Raw genomic sequence first — 12860 nt, forward strand, 5'->3', positions numbered from 1 at the left:
AATTAGGCAAAGCCTCAGAAAGATCCTATGTTCTCGAATTCTCACACAGAATCACATAAAAAGCCTCATGATTGTAATGTTATTAAATATGATAATTGTGATAAGTGTGCATATGACATGGTCATGTTGTGAAATAAAAACAAACGATTCACTGAATTTGTTCTTGTTAAATAGAGAAAATCACCACAAATTACCTAATCGTAGGCATAGCCGTAATTTACAGTAACAATAATCAGAACTGGCCAGTGCAACCCCCCCAAAAACCTAATCTAATTTCCCTAACATAAATAAAGACATTTGCACCATAAATTGGTGCAGAAAAATTCACCAGAATGCAGAAAAAAAAGATTTTGCTTAAAAGTGGAGATCTGCGGCCCATGTACTTAGGCTCAGTCCTTACCGCAGCGGCCCAGGTTCGATTCTGACCCGCGGCCCTGTGCTGCATATCATCCTCCTCTCTCTCCCACTTCCCTGTCTTAAGCTGTCCTATCCAATAAAGGTAAAAAAGCCCCCAAAAAATCTTTAAAAGTGGGGATCTCAACCCCCCCCCCACACACACACACACACACACACACACACACACACACACACACACACACACACACACTAAAAACCTACTAAATGATGAAGAAATGAACACAGAACATACATTTCTGTATAGTTGTATCTGACTGCAGTGAAATCCAGTGAAGCTACAGTATATTGTGTTAGTGTGTGTTGGCTATGAGTGTTTAACACAGTGCATGGGTTAACACAAATATACATTACTCATATGTCCTCATCAGTGAACTCCCACTTATTTTTAAACATTTGTTTAGTGGTCACAAGGCATAAGTAAATGATATTTTCTTGTCCTAAGAAACCAACACACTTGTCATTTAAAAATCAATTCAAATCTCTACAGGCTGTAGGATATAACAAGGAAACATTCTCCTATTCCTTAAATTTATTTTTTATTTTTCACCACTTTGTTGGAAAAAACAAACAAACATTCAAATATAGCCTACAACATTTCAGACACGTAGGCCTACTCAAAATAATGATCCAGAGAAACAATAATATAACTTGATATGGATTGCTATTTTTTTTCTTCTTTCTAGTAGCCTAGCTCACATATGACAGGACACAAAGTGCCTGTATAACCACTGAAGGGAAAACCCGAAATAATGCATGGATACGAAGGCTATTTTAACACGTGAATGTAATATTGATGAAGTTTTCTTTTTTTCTTTTTTTTTCCCGGGACTGGATTTGCTCTGACTACTGACTGCATCCGGCAGCGGTTGCCTTTCGCTTTTATTGTCGGCGGATGGATCCCTTTAATAAGTGAGATGGAAGTGAGTGGAAGCGGCGCTTAGTTTAGCTGCAGCTCTTGTATGCAGAGCAGCAGACAGCACGGTGGAGGAAGAGACACAGCACAGCACTTCAACTGAAAAGTCCAGTAAGGATCCCCGGCTGTCATCTACATCCGCATGCGTCATTAGTTTCCACACCGTCCCGCAGGAAAGATAACATTTAGGTGAGTGAATCGGAACTTACTACAAGTCTTTCATTTGAAAACGTGTATAAAAACGACATATTCAGGTTTACTGTCAGAATATTAAAAGACTTCAGCTCCATGTGTGCATTAGGTGGAAGTAGCTGCTATTGTGTGTTTTGTTGCATATTTAGCTGTTAGTGATGATTTAATGACTTGTAGTTGAACTTATGAGTAGCCTACAGTACGTGCAATTAGATTTGATACTAAAGTTGAATACAGCTTCTTCACAGCACAAATAATGAATGATAATTTGTTCATTTCAGCTGCAATAATTGCTGGAAAAGAGGCATAATTATTATTTGTTACTTACCACCTGTGCTTTTCCCTGGTACAGCCAGTCAAAAATATCTGTATTATTTGGGAACAATATAGAAACAAGAGTGATCTGATGCTACCAAGGCTAGCAATATTCAGGTTGAACACGATTTATTCAGAAAGAAAAACAACATGTAAAATACAAGATGAACAGACTTGACAGGGGAAGAGAAGAAAACCAGGTGATGCTCATGAGTCAAACATGTAAAGGTCCACCTTCCTTCAACTTCACGGTCGACAGTAGAAGTAGAGCCTTGTGTTTGTGTGTAAGAACTCAGGCAGTTTAACTTTCATTTTTTTTCATTTGCAAACCAGAAACATTCCTCAAAAGAAGCATGCAGTTCATGTTAATTCAATGACTTTCATCTCGTTTTGTTATTAGTTTCTGCAGTATTGTTACTGTTTGATAAGAATCCAGTTCATCGGGGCATGAAATTGTTTCAGCTTCTAAAAAAAGAGAGCATGGTTTAGGAACCTCTGCTTTAAAAAGCTGTTTAAAGGAATAATTAGAAATGTGCAGAATACACTTAAGACATTCTCTCAGACATTCAAGAATCTTCCTACCAGCAACTCTTAAGGGCCCTGACACACCAACCCGATAATCGACCGTCGGGCAGTCTGGTAAGGTCAGTGACTCGAGTCTGTTCGGTGTGTTCCGTGCCGTCGGCCTTCATTTTGGCCGACCTGACTTGCTGGGTCGGAGGGCGGGCAGTCGGACTCAATGACCAATCTGATTGGTGGAGTGCTAGCCCTTGACTAGCGAATCAGTGCACTTATGTTAGCGTGACGAACAGCCTCTCAACATCTGACGAAAATCTTTTAAACTGACCTTTGTCGATCTGAAATGAAGACAGATTTCATCAACTGCATGGCCTATTTCTCGCTTAAAATGTTTTCAGAAACACGGTGAACTATCTTCGTAAAATATGAGATTGTATTCTGAATGAGCCGCCATTAAGCTCGGTTGTAAAATCCGGGAGCAGCCAGACCCACGTGACGCGTTCGTCCAAACAGCTGCCGGGTTTTCATTTTTTGGGCGGCAATACAGATTAGCGCCGCTTGCTATTATGGAAACGTATTACGTCTCCATAACAGTACGTTCAAGTCTGCGTCGTACGTTCAAGTCTGCGTCGCTTCGGAGTGTTCCGAGGCACTTTTTTGACCAACTCGGGGAGACTGATCAGTCCGACTGCCTTTCCTCCTGACGGTCGGCTGTCGGGTTGGTGTGTCAGGGCCTTAAGGTCACCAGTTAACACTTTGTATCTTGTTTGTTTAATTCATACACAAACAGTAATGTAAAAATGACAAACTTGTGGTTTAAGAGCTTTTTCCTTTTCAGTCTTTGTGCTAAGGTAAACTAATCAACTCCTGGTTCTAGCTCCAGAGTTAGATATGAGAGTGGTACCTTACCTTCTCATCTAACTTCTAACACATTACCCAAAATGTTCCTTTAACATTCTACTTGAACACATTTATCAAGTGAAAACATCTAAACTGTAAAAAATTTGAAATTTTTTTAGACTGGATAATTATTCAATTACAGTGATTAACTGACAGGAACAATTCTTTATACATTACTCGATAAAGATATTGTTTAACCGCACTACTGTTACATCACTTTGTCTTTATATAACATTGTTTCAGCAGCACTTCACCGAGCCATATTCATGTCATTAGATGGCTCCATTGATCCTCGTAGATAAACTAAAAGTGGATTAACGTCCCGTTACATTTACCTGCTCTCTCTGTCTGCCTCTATCTCTGTGTGTGTGAGAGTGTGTTTCTCCTCCTTTGATGTCTGATCCCTAGTTGTTTTAGTCATTGTGACATTAGAGGTACTTGAATGCAGTAAGTGATTCTGGGAACAGGAAGTAGAGTGTGATGCAGTACAAGCTGCATAACTCTCCCACCACTGCAGTACACTGCGCTGCAGCTGCAGCGCTGCAACTGTGGGGCTATTCTCATGCTAATCGAGATGACTCTGTGCACTGGAGTAATGCATGTGAACCTAACCTCACTGTTGCATGTAATAGTTGGCGGATTTGTCACAATGCATTACATGTCATACATCAAGGCTGAAGACTAACTGCTTGTACAGTAGATCCATGCTGTTGGTTGATTGCATATTTATACACTGAGTTATCAGTTTTTGGGTGGACCTAGGACCTCGAAAACTTTGTCGCTCTGTGACTAAGTGATGAAGTTCCACTATTGGTCTGAGTGAGTGTGATGACATAAGGGTTGGTTTTTCCCCATTGCCCTTTCAAAATATATTGGAGCCACTTGCAATACACTGTGTGTGTGTGTGTGTGTGTGTGTGTGTGTGTGTGTGTGTGTGTGTGTGTGTGTGTGTGTGTGTGTGTGTGTGTGTGTGTCTGTCTGTCTGTATGTCCATCTGTCCGTCCGAGTTTTTTCTCGCACGATTATTTTACAGCGGCTCCGTGCGGAGCTTAGCACCGCCCATGACGATTGTGATTGGTTTAAAGAAATGCCAATAAACCAGAGCATGTTTTTCTCCCATCCTGGAATGCTATGTGGAGTAGCCAGACCCTCCTCTGCTCCACAGCATAGATGGTCTGGCAAAACGAGACTATGTCAGTACAAAATGTCAAGCAATGCTATAGTCCCAGGTCAGATTTATTCCAGGACTACTGTTGTATTAGATTGTACAGATGTACCAAACAAACTGCTAACTGAGTGTATGATGTCATGAAGATTTGGTGGCCATGAGCATTTGATTACCCAGATAAAGACAGACGTCGACTGGTGGTGGTATTGATGTTTTCCTTCAGCTTGTACAGGACCTGATGGCCCTGCAGGCTTACTGCCTTGTCACCCTTTAACCTTCTAGGATCAATGGGCTTGTACCTATGCCTGGTTAGAGCTAATTGATTAGCATTGGCCATCAGCCAGTTTAGTGACCCTTGACTGAGTAGTAGCTCTAAGTGTAAAGGATTTGGAGCAGTCACAGTGTGTTTGTGTGTGAAGGGTCACAACATTTACAGCAAAAGACAACCGTAACAAGAGTCTCTTCTGGTCACGTCATCACTGAGACAGCTGTTTAATCAGTGGATGCTGTACAAACTGTAGCAAAGCTCACAAGTCTCATAAAAACACCAGAGTGCCACAATGCATGTGGTATTAAGCCAAAAGTATAATAATTGTGCACAATGTGTTTGTGTCCACACTCACCTCTGTTTGTCATTCAGACTGACTGTTTGCATTTCAGATTATTCTGTGTTCTCTCTCCGTCTGTTCTTTTGCATCTTGGTCGAGCAGTTTGTCTTTATTTTCTCTGCTCCAGGGAACGAGAGAAGCAGTAGTCAAATAACACCAACAATCTGATATACTCTTGTTTTGCCTTTGTTGCTTAATATCTAATGTTCTACACACTGAGCTACAGCTGATCATTGGACTCCCTTTCGACATTCAAACTGGTACTGATACACGATGTCCTGGGCATCTGGTTTGTTGTTGTTTTAGCATAAAATGTCACGAGCCATGTCACATTTAGGCACTTAGAAACAATTCAACATTATACTGTATATATACACAGTATATTGTTGGAGCTCCTAAATGTGTGGTTTGTTATGGATTTAAATTCTGGATCTTTAGGAGATATATTCAGCTGGTGTCCTTTACTTTGTTACACAAATAACAGTCCGTCTTCTTTATATAAAGCTAAGTTGAAAGATAATTGAATCATATCCCTGTGTATGCACAGAGCCATGTTCTAAGTAATCCAGTTAAGTGGGAGTGGATGTACAGGGGAACAGATGCTTTTGGATAATTACTACAAACACAGTTTGTGGCCTGCCAATAAGATACAGCTTTCAAGAAATGGGGAAACTCTCTAGGGGCGTGTGTGTGTGTGTGTGTGTGTGTGTGTGTGTGTGTGTGTGTGTGTGTGTGTTTTGTTTTTGAGTAACCAGCAATGTTTCTCTGCCAAGATGGAAGTATTGTATAGTATAGTAGCCTATATAACAATGTGGTAACAATGAAGGGAGGGCAGGTGTCACAACGGCATGCTAATTTTGCTATCATGTTTTGGGATATTGGGACTAAGGTTTACACACATTCAGTAATGAGATACTAATCACTTGTTAACAAAAAAGGCACAGGTATCAAACTTCAGTATTTTTTTTGGTACTGGGCAAAATCTGTCTGTAGCGCAGAGTATCGACATTTCCAATCCGATAAGTTGTCTTGTTTACTTATTCTTTCTGGAGTTTAATTACGATTTTTCCAGTTTAGAAAGTTCTGGAGCTTTTGACCATTTCACAGTATCTTCATCAGCAAACTGTTCACCCAATTGCAGATTTTTCAAAGTTTTCAAAGATCAACTGCTGTTTTCAAGGTCAAGAACTTACTCGGACGCACACCATTTTGCTAAGACTGTTTTATGATGGCAAAGTTCTTGCCTTTTAGACTACAATTAACGTTGGAGAAATTTGTTAAACCTACATTGTGTAATTTTTGGAGTTGATTCTTAGCAAAAACCCCTTTTGTTCTTTCACAAATATGTGCTCATTCATGTGTAATTACTTCCACAAACTAATCAAAGTATTCTCGTAAGCGTAGAATCTGACATTTAGAATCATTCAGAATACATACGAGCGAGTCGCTTGAATGAGGGCAGCCATATTGCGCCTCCATCTTTAAAATACATTAGCCAAAGAGGGACATACCTCCGCATTTCGCCCTCTTACACCTAGTGGCACCGTGACGAATGCCAGGGAGAGATTACTCGCCAGGGAAGCGAAAAAGAGAATTAAGAGAATTAAAACGACAACGACAACTGGTCTTGTTGGCAAAGCAACAAGACCAAAGTTAAGGAGTGGCTAGAACAGCTGCGTGTAAATGATGGAGATACTAAGAGCTAATTTCAGGTTCGGCCACCGTAGGAGTTAAAACGCGATCGGAATGGGAGGGGCTAGAAAGTAATATTCAGTTGGTTGTCATATACAATTTCACCGCTAGATGGGAGAAATTCTTACACAATGTAGCTTTAAATTAAAACAAGACCAGGAGTCTGCAGCCATGCTGGAGGCTCGGTGAGGTTGTACATAGGCATAACACCAGCAAGCTAACATCAGCAAGCTAACATGCTCGCATGGCAATGGTTGATTTAAAGCAGACAGTGTTTTGCATGCTAACATTTGCTTGTGGTTGGACTGACCGACCAACATTTCCATCCATAGAGACACACTGCTAGTAGTAAAAAACATGTTTATATTTCTCAGCGTGATAAGAAAGAGAGTATTGTATTGGTTTATTCAAGTGAGTTGTGGGTAAAGTAGTCCTCTTCTTCCTCTTGTCTCTCTGTTGAGTTGTAGTCTATGATTCTGTTGCATCATCTGCCTCTTGTTTACCGGCTTTGCTTCAGTGTGCCGAGTCCCTCGAGGCAAACAGCACAGATAGTAACACGCTTGTTCAGCTGGTGAATAACTGCAATTTCACTCACACACTAGCTAAGTGAAACTAACATTCACGTTCTGTGTATGACTGCGCTGTGGTCATTGCGCTGTGGTCATTATTCAGAGGATTATGGTTATGGTTATTGTGGCTTTTAATTTATGGACCATCTTGTTTCAATTACTGTGACTTTGGCTAGCTGTTATGCTTGAATTCTCACGTCAACCTCAACTCTCAAGAATGGCAATGTTAAAACTATTTGTTTTACAGTCTGCAGTAAATTATGCAAATGTTCAGTTCTTTAGGGACATATGTGTTTAAGATTTGACGTTGAAGTTGGGCTTATCTCCTTGCAGCTTACTACAGAGAAAAGATGACGTGTACTTGGGGCCTTTCTTGGAAATTAAGATAAAATTGTGCACATGACATCAGGGTTAAATTTTTCTTTATTTTATTAAAAAAAAAAACAAAAAAAAAAAACAGCATTAACCATGTAATACATGCTTTGTTTATTGTACTAGGGTCAGTTCTTGGACAAATAATTTGTCTCCTGTTGGACAGCTTGGTTTCCCTTCCTCTTCTCTTGCTGTCAGTGTCCTCCGTCACTCCTTATCAGTTACTCCTCCATGCTGGTCATGCCTCTGGGACTCTGCCCTCACTGGGGTTAAAGAGCGGCACAAGCTTTAAGCCCCACCTCCTCCAGCCTCACTAAACCCTCTGATTGGTACGTTCTTTCCTTCTACACCACCTGCTGGCCCTCCCCCTCGGTCTGTGCTTACCCAGTGGCTCCCGGTCAGTCTGTTTGGATTATTGTAACAGCTCAGGCCTCTCACATGCCCTCCCTTCTCTGCCCACTGCACACACTACAGTATATATTAGAGATGAAGGATTAGGTGACAGAGAACAGCGTTTGTTTTCACCCCAGAGAAGAGAGGAAGAAAGGAGAGTGATCATGGAGGTGAAGTAAGTGGGATGTTTGGGGTTTAAAGATGGAGAGGAGGTTTGGAAAGAGTGAGCAATAGATGGAAAAATGACATGAGGAAAGAGTAAAAGCAAAGATTTGTGATTAAAGGAAATGGGGGGACTGTACCAATGTTGTTTTGGGAAAGTTATGCAGACAGTTGATGAATTGCTTGTATGTCTGTTTGGCTTCTGTAGCTGGAAAAGATTATTATTAAAAGATGGAGCTAATACTAGAAATACAGGTTAGCTCACATGGTTTCAGGTGTTCACAAGCAGTGAACTTTACATAGTGTTTACTTAGAGCAGATGTGCTTTAAGTGGCTTTTCCATGCAGGTGTATACTGCACTGTATGCTGGCAAGAAAATATTGGCTTTATTCTCATTTCCTTGTTCCTGTTTGTCATGATCAGTGGCCTCAGCTGGTTTGTCTTGAAACCAAGAAGGTGCACTGTACATGTGTTGGGAAAAACTCAAGTCAATCTTATTATAATAAAGTTTGTCTCCAAGGGCTTCACAATGTACAACATATTGTGGTGGAATTTCCAGAAACACTGCACTGCACAATAACACATTGTGGTTATACTGTACTGCTTGCTTAATTGTCTCCTCAGTTGAGTGTTCATTAAATGCTCCTGTGTAGTTCATCAAGGTCTCCCGAATGTTCTTCACATATGTGAAATGAGTTGTGCTGCTCCTTTTCCTTAAAGTGCTCATATTATGCTCATTTTCAGGTTCATAATTGTATTTAGAGGTTATATCAGAATAGGTTTACATGGTTTCATTTTCAAAAAACACCAGATTTTTGTTGTACTGCACATTGCTGCAGCTCCTCTTTTCACCCTGTGTGTTGAGCTCTTTGTTTTAGCTACAGAGTAAGACATCTCACTATTCCATCTTTGTTGTGAGTTGCACATGCGCAGTAGGTAAGGACTACTAGCCAGTCAGAAGCAGAGTATGAGGGCGTGCCATGCTAGCAGCTAGGCGAGCATTATAACGTGTTAGAAAGTGACGCACGTTCGTCACGGTAGTAAAGGCTGGACTACAAGAGAGCTCTTTTGGAGCAGTTTGTGAACAGTGTTTTCTGTTGGAGATGGTAAGTCCCTTTGGGGTGGACTTTGGGCTTTTTCACTTTGTAAACCTTTAACATGCACAAAAAAGATATATAACGCAATAAAGGAAAGGGGAAAAAGCCAAAAAGCATAATATGAGCACTTATAAACACACTTGATGTGGTTAAAAAGCCATTTAGTGTTATTTATCAGTGTGGGAGAAGCTGCAGGATGATAATAGAACTCTGACAACAAACATGATGCATCACTTTTCTTCTCATTTAAGGCACCGCCAGGCTAAACGACTGCTAACACTAAAGGCAATGTGCAAAGTGTTATGTAGTTCCTAGCTAAACACAAAAGGAAGGAAATTTGAAACTATGCGGATGGATGGATGGAGTTAGGGAATTTAAGAGGTGCTGGTAGGCAGATTATAACAATTTATCATTACAATTTCATTTGTCTACTCTAAACTCTAAAAAATTGTTAGTATGACTCTGTGTTGACAAGTGCGATGCAGGATTAAAGATCAACTAAATTAAAAACCATTCATGGTGCATTTTGTCTGGGCGTTGAGTCACAGTTTTTTACTTCATTGAATTCTAGTTGACAGATGTGCAGCATGGACAGTTTCCAATGGCACTACGCTAGCACATCTGTAGGCCTTAATTAGAGGTCAGTAGTTAGCATACATGTGCTAACACACACAGACACCCAGACAGGGGCAGTGTCTTATCTTGTGTCACCAGAATGCACGTTTGGCAGATATATAGCCCAGTGACGCAGTTACATTATTTCCCTATTTCCTGCAGCCCTTAGTGCAGCCCTTTTTCTCTGAAACATGTCAATTTGACCCAGGAAACATTAAAGAATGGTAGAGAATTCAGTTCTTCAATAGGATTAGCACTCAACAAAGTTTGCTTAAATTCGCAAAAATGTCTTAAAGCTGCCTGAACTAAACCCCTAAAATAGTGTTCATGTATCGCTATCGATACCCCCAATTGACCAGTAGACTTTCATCTGTGGTTTTCAAAGATGCTGCTGTTCGTTGAGACTTTTCAAAGCGGGAGGGAGAATGTGAAATTAAACTAAATTAAAGAGGGGATGTTCAGGCTAAAGGCGTGCTCTGCCGCTGTAATCTCTCATTATCCTGTCTCCAGTGATTGCTTTAGATTAGCATGAGAGAGTTTTTTAATTCAGAGGAGAGGGTTATGTCACCCTCTCCAGCATTGAAGGCATTTAAAGCCCCTGATTCCACTGAAAGCTTGAAAGCACTACATACAGTATACAGTACACTGCACTATATAAAGGTGTGGTTTAATTTTTTTTGCAACAGCTCCCTGCAGCTGCTGCTAAATCATTACAGCAGCTGAAGTACGGTAGTCTTAGTATTTTTAAGTATTCTGTTGTGAAGCTAGTGTTGATGAAATGGTGCGATTACCAGGGTCACCACAGACATAAGCCTTATTGACAGACCATCTGGTGCTGAGAGGATTTAAAGTACAATACATGCTGACAACAAACTGTCAGCTCACACATAAACATCAGTTATTATGATGATATAGTGGGCTTTGAGTCTGTAGAGTCAACACAGTCTGTGTAGCATTCAGCCATTCAGAACTGTTGCCTAACTAAAAAAGTAACCTGATAAGGTTTAGAAGGTTACTTTTTTCACTATAGTCTTATATTGTGTTCCCAGAATGCACAGTTGGCAGATATACAGCAAGTGACCCATTTACATCCTTCATTCAGAGAACATCCTTTTTCTCTGAAGCATGTAAGATGTGATCAGACAGTTAGATGAGAAGAAGATTGAAAGCACTCTCATGTTTGTGTGTTAAGTATGGAAGATGCAGTTAGCCTAGCTTAGGATAACGACTGGAAGCAGGAGGCAACGGAATGCAACCTCCCCTGAAACCACACATTGTAGTTTTTAGCTATGAAAGCAACAAGCCCTATGGAAATGTCAGTCTGTTGGTTAGTCCTCCACACTGAAATATGCCAACACCTACTGGTGGATTGAGATGAAATTTTGTACAGACATTCATGGTCCCCAGGGGATAAATATTAGTGACTTTGGTGATCCTCTGACTTTCCCATCCTGAGGTTCATGTTTGTGGTTTTGAGTTAAATGTCTACACAACTAAAGGATATACACACATTCAGGTTCCCCTCAGGATGTTTTTAAAAATAATTTTGGTGATCCCTTAACTTTTCCTTTGGCGCCACCATCAAGTCAAAACTCCCAATTGTCCAAATCTTTGGTTTATGACCAAATACCATTACCCTCAGCTGTTACCCTCATGCTAATTAGCATTAGCATGCCAAAACGCTAAGCTAAGCATTGGTGCTTTGACTCTGAGTCTTGCATTACTGTTTGTTTACGGATTAAACAAATGAGATATATGTTCTACCTCGGTATTTAATGCAGACATTTGAGTGCTATGGATTTTCTCATCTAACTTGAATGAGCATATTTCCTGAAAACGATTCAGTGCATCAGTCTTTTTAACTCTCTTATTGTGGTTACGTAGATTGCAGCAACATAACAAACATTGTAGCCTATTTGAATTTGCACAAGCTCTTCAATCCCAAAAACAGTTCTTTCTTTAAGCGTTTTAAGATAGTTTTAGCTTCAGAGGAGAACAAATATGACTCACCCTGTTAAGGTGTGAGGAACATATCAATGTATAAAGTGCAATCAAAATAATCAAAAAACACTTGCACAACAATACAATCTCAAGTTTAAATTGCTGATGTAAATAAAGTGGCTGTGCATGAAAAGAGCAGGAATAAACTGTCATGTGACGTGACTCTCTCGAAATTCTCTACCCTGGAGTTCTCGCGAGAGCACAATTTGAATTTGCTCAGTGAGTCACTCTGGCATTCAGTAATGATGCTCATTAACTATGCCCTTGTAGCCAAGCTGCACCAATCACATCATTGTATCTGATATAGGCGCGCCAGAGGCGAGCTAAACAGATGACGACAGTTTAATCTACCAGTTAGCTCCGCTGGTAGCTAAGCGTATGGGGCTCTGGCTACGTCACCCCGTTTCAGATTTGGGTCTGGATATCCAGGCTACAACATGGTAGCACAGCAGTGAACCTGCATGTGACTGGACTCTTGGACTTCTGACTTGACAAACTACTGAGTCTCACTTTCAATAATGTTCAGGCAAAGTGAGACAATCGGATTTCCATAAGTGCTACCAAACAGCAGTGGTGGAATGTATCTACTACATTTACTCAAGTACTGTACTTAAGTACAAATATATAGGCCTACAAGTACGGCTGAAATGATTAGCCGATTAACACAGAACTGTTTAAATCGTTTCCACTTTCTAAAATGTGAGGATTTTTTTGCATTGAGTACTTTTCACTTTTAATACTTTAAGTACATTTTACTGATAATAACATTTCCAATGCATGGCTTTACTTTTAACAGAGTATTATTACAGTGTGGTATTAGTACTTTTACTTAAGTAAAGGATTTGAATACTTACCACTGCCAAACAGAAACCCCTCATTATCTGAATGAACATGACGTGCAACATGTGACAGATCCACCTGTTTGTC

At 40.3% G+C, this 12860-nt stretch overlaps 1 protein-coding gene across 7 annotated transcripts in view; it reads left to right on the forward strand.

Annotated features, from left to right (window-relative positions):
* The first annotated feature begins 1308 nt into the window (after positions 1-1308).
* LOC144526301 (tripartite motif-containing protein 2) overlaps positions 1309-12860 on the forward strand; it is a 34964-nt gene continuing 23412 nt past the window's right edge. For 3 of the 7 annotated variants that reach the window (XM_078263699.1, XM_078263707.1, XM_078263688.1), the window contains exon 1: positions 8055-8233. The gene's annotated coding sequence lies outside the window, so the exon portion shown is untranslated. Of the gene's footprint in view, positions 1520-8054; positions 8234-12860 lie in introns of those variants that run through there. The other 4 variants (XM_078263724.1, XM_078263732.1, XM_078263716.1 and 1 more) reach the window with 3 other exon arrangements.

Source organism: Sander vitreus, chromosome 2, assembly GCF_031162955.1.
Source record: "Sander vitreus isolate 19-12246 chromosome 2, sanVit1, whole genome shotgun sequence".
Taxonomy (NCBI): domain Eukaryota; kingdom Metazoa; phylum Chordata; class Actinopteri; order Perciformes; family Percidae; genus Sander; species Sander vitreus.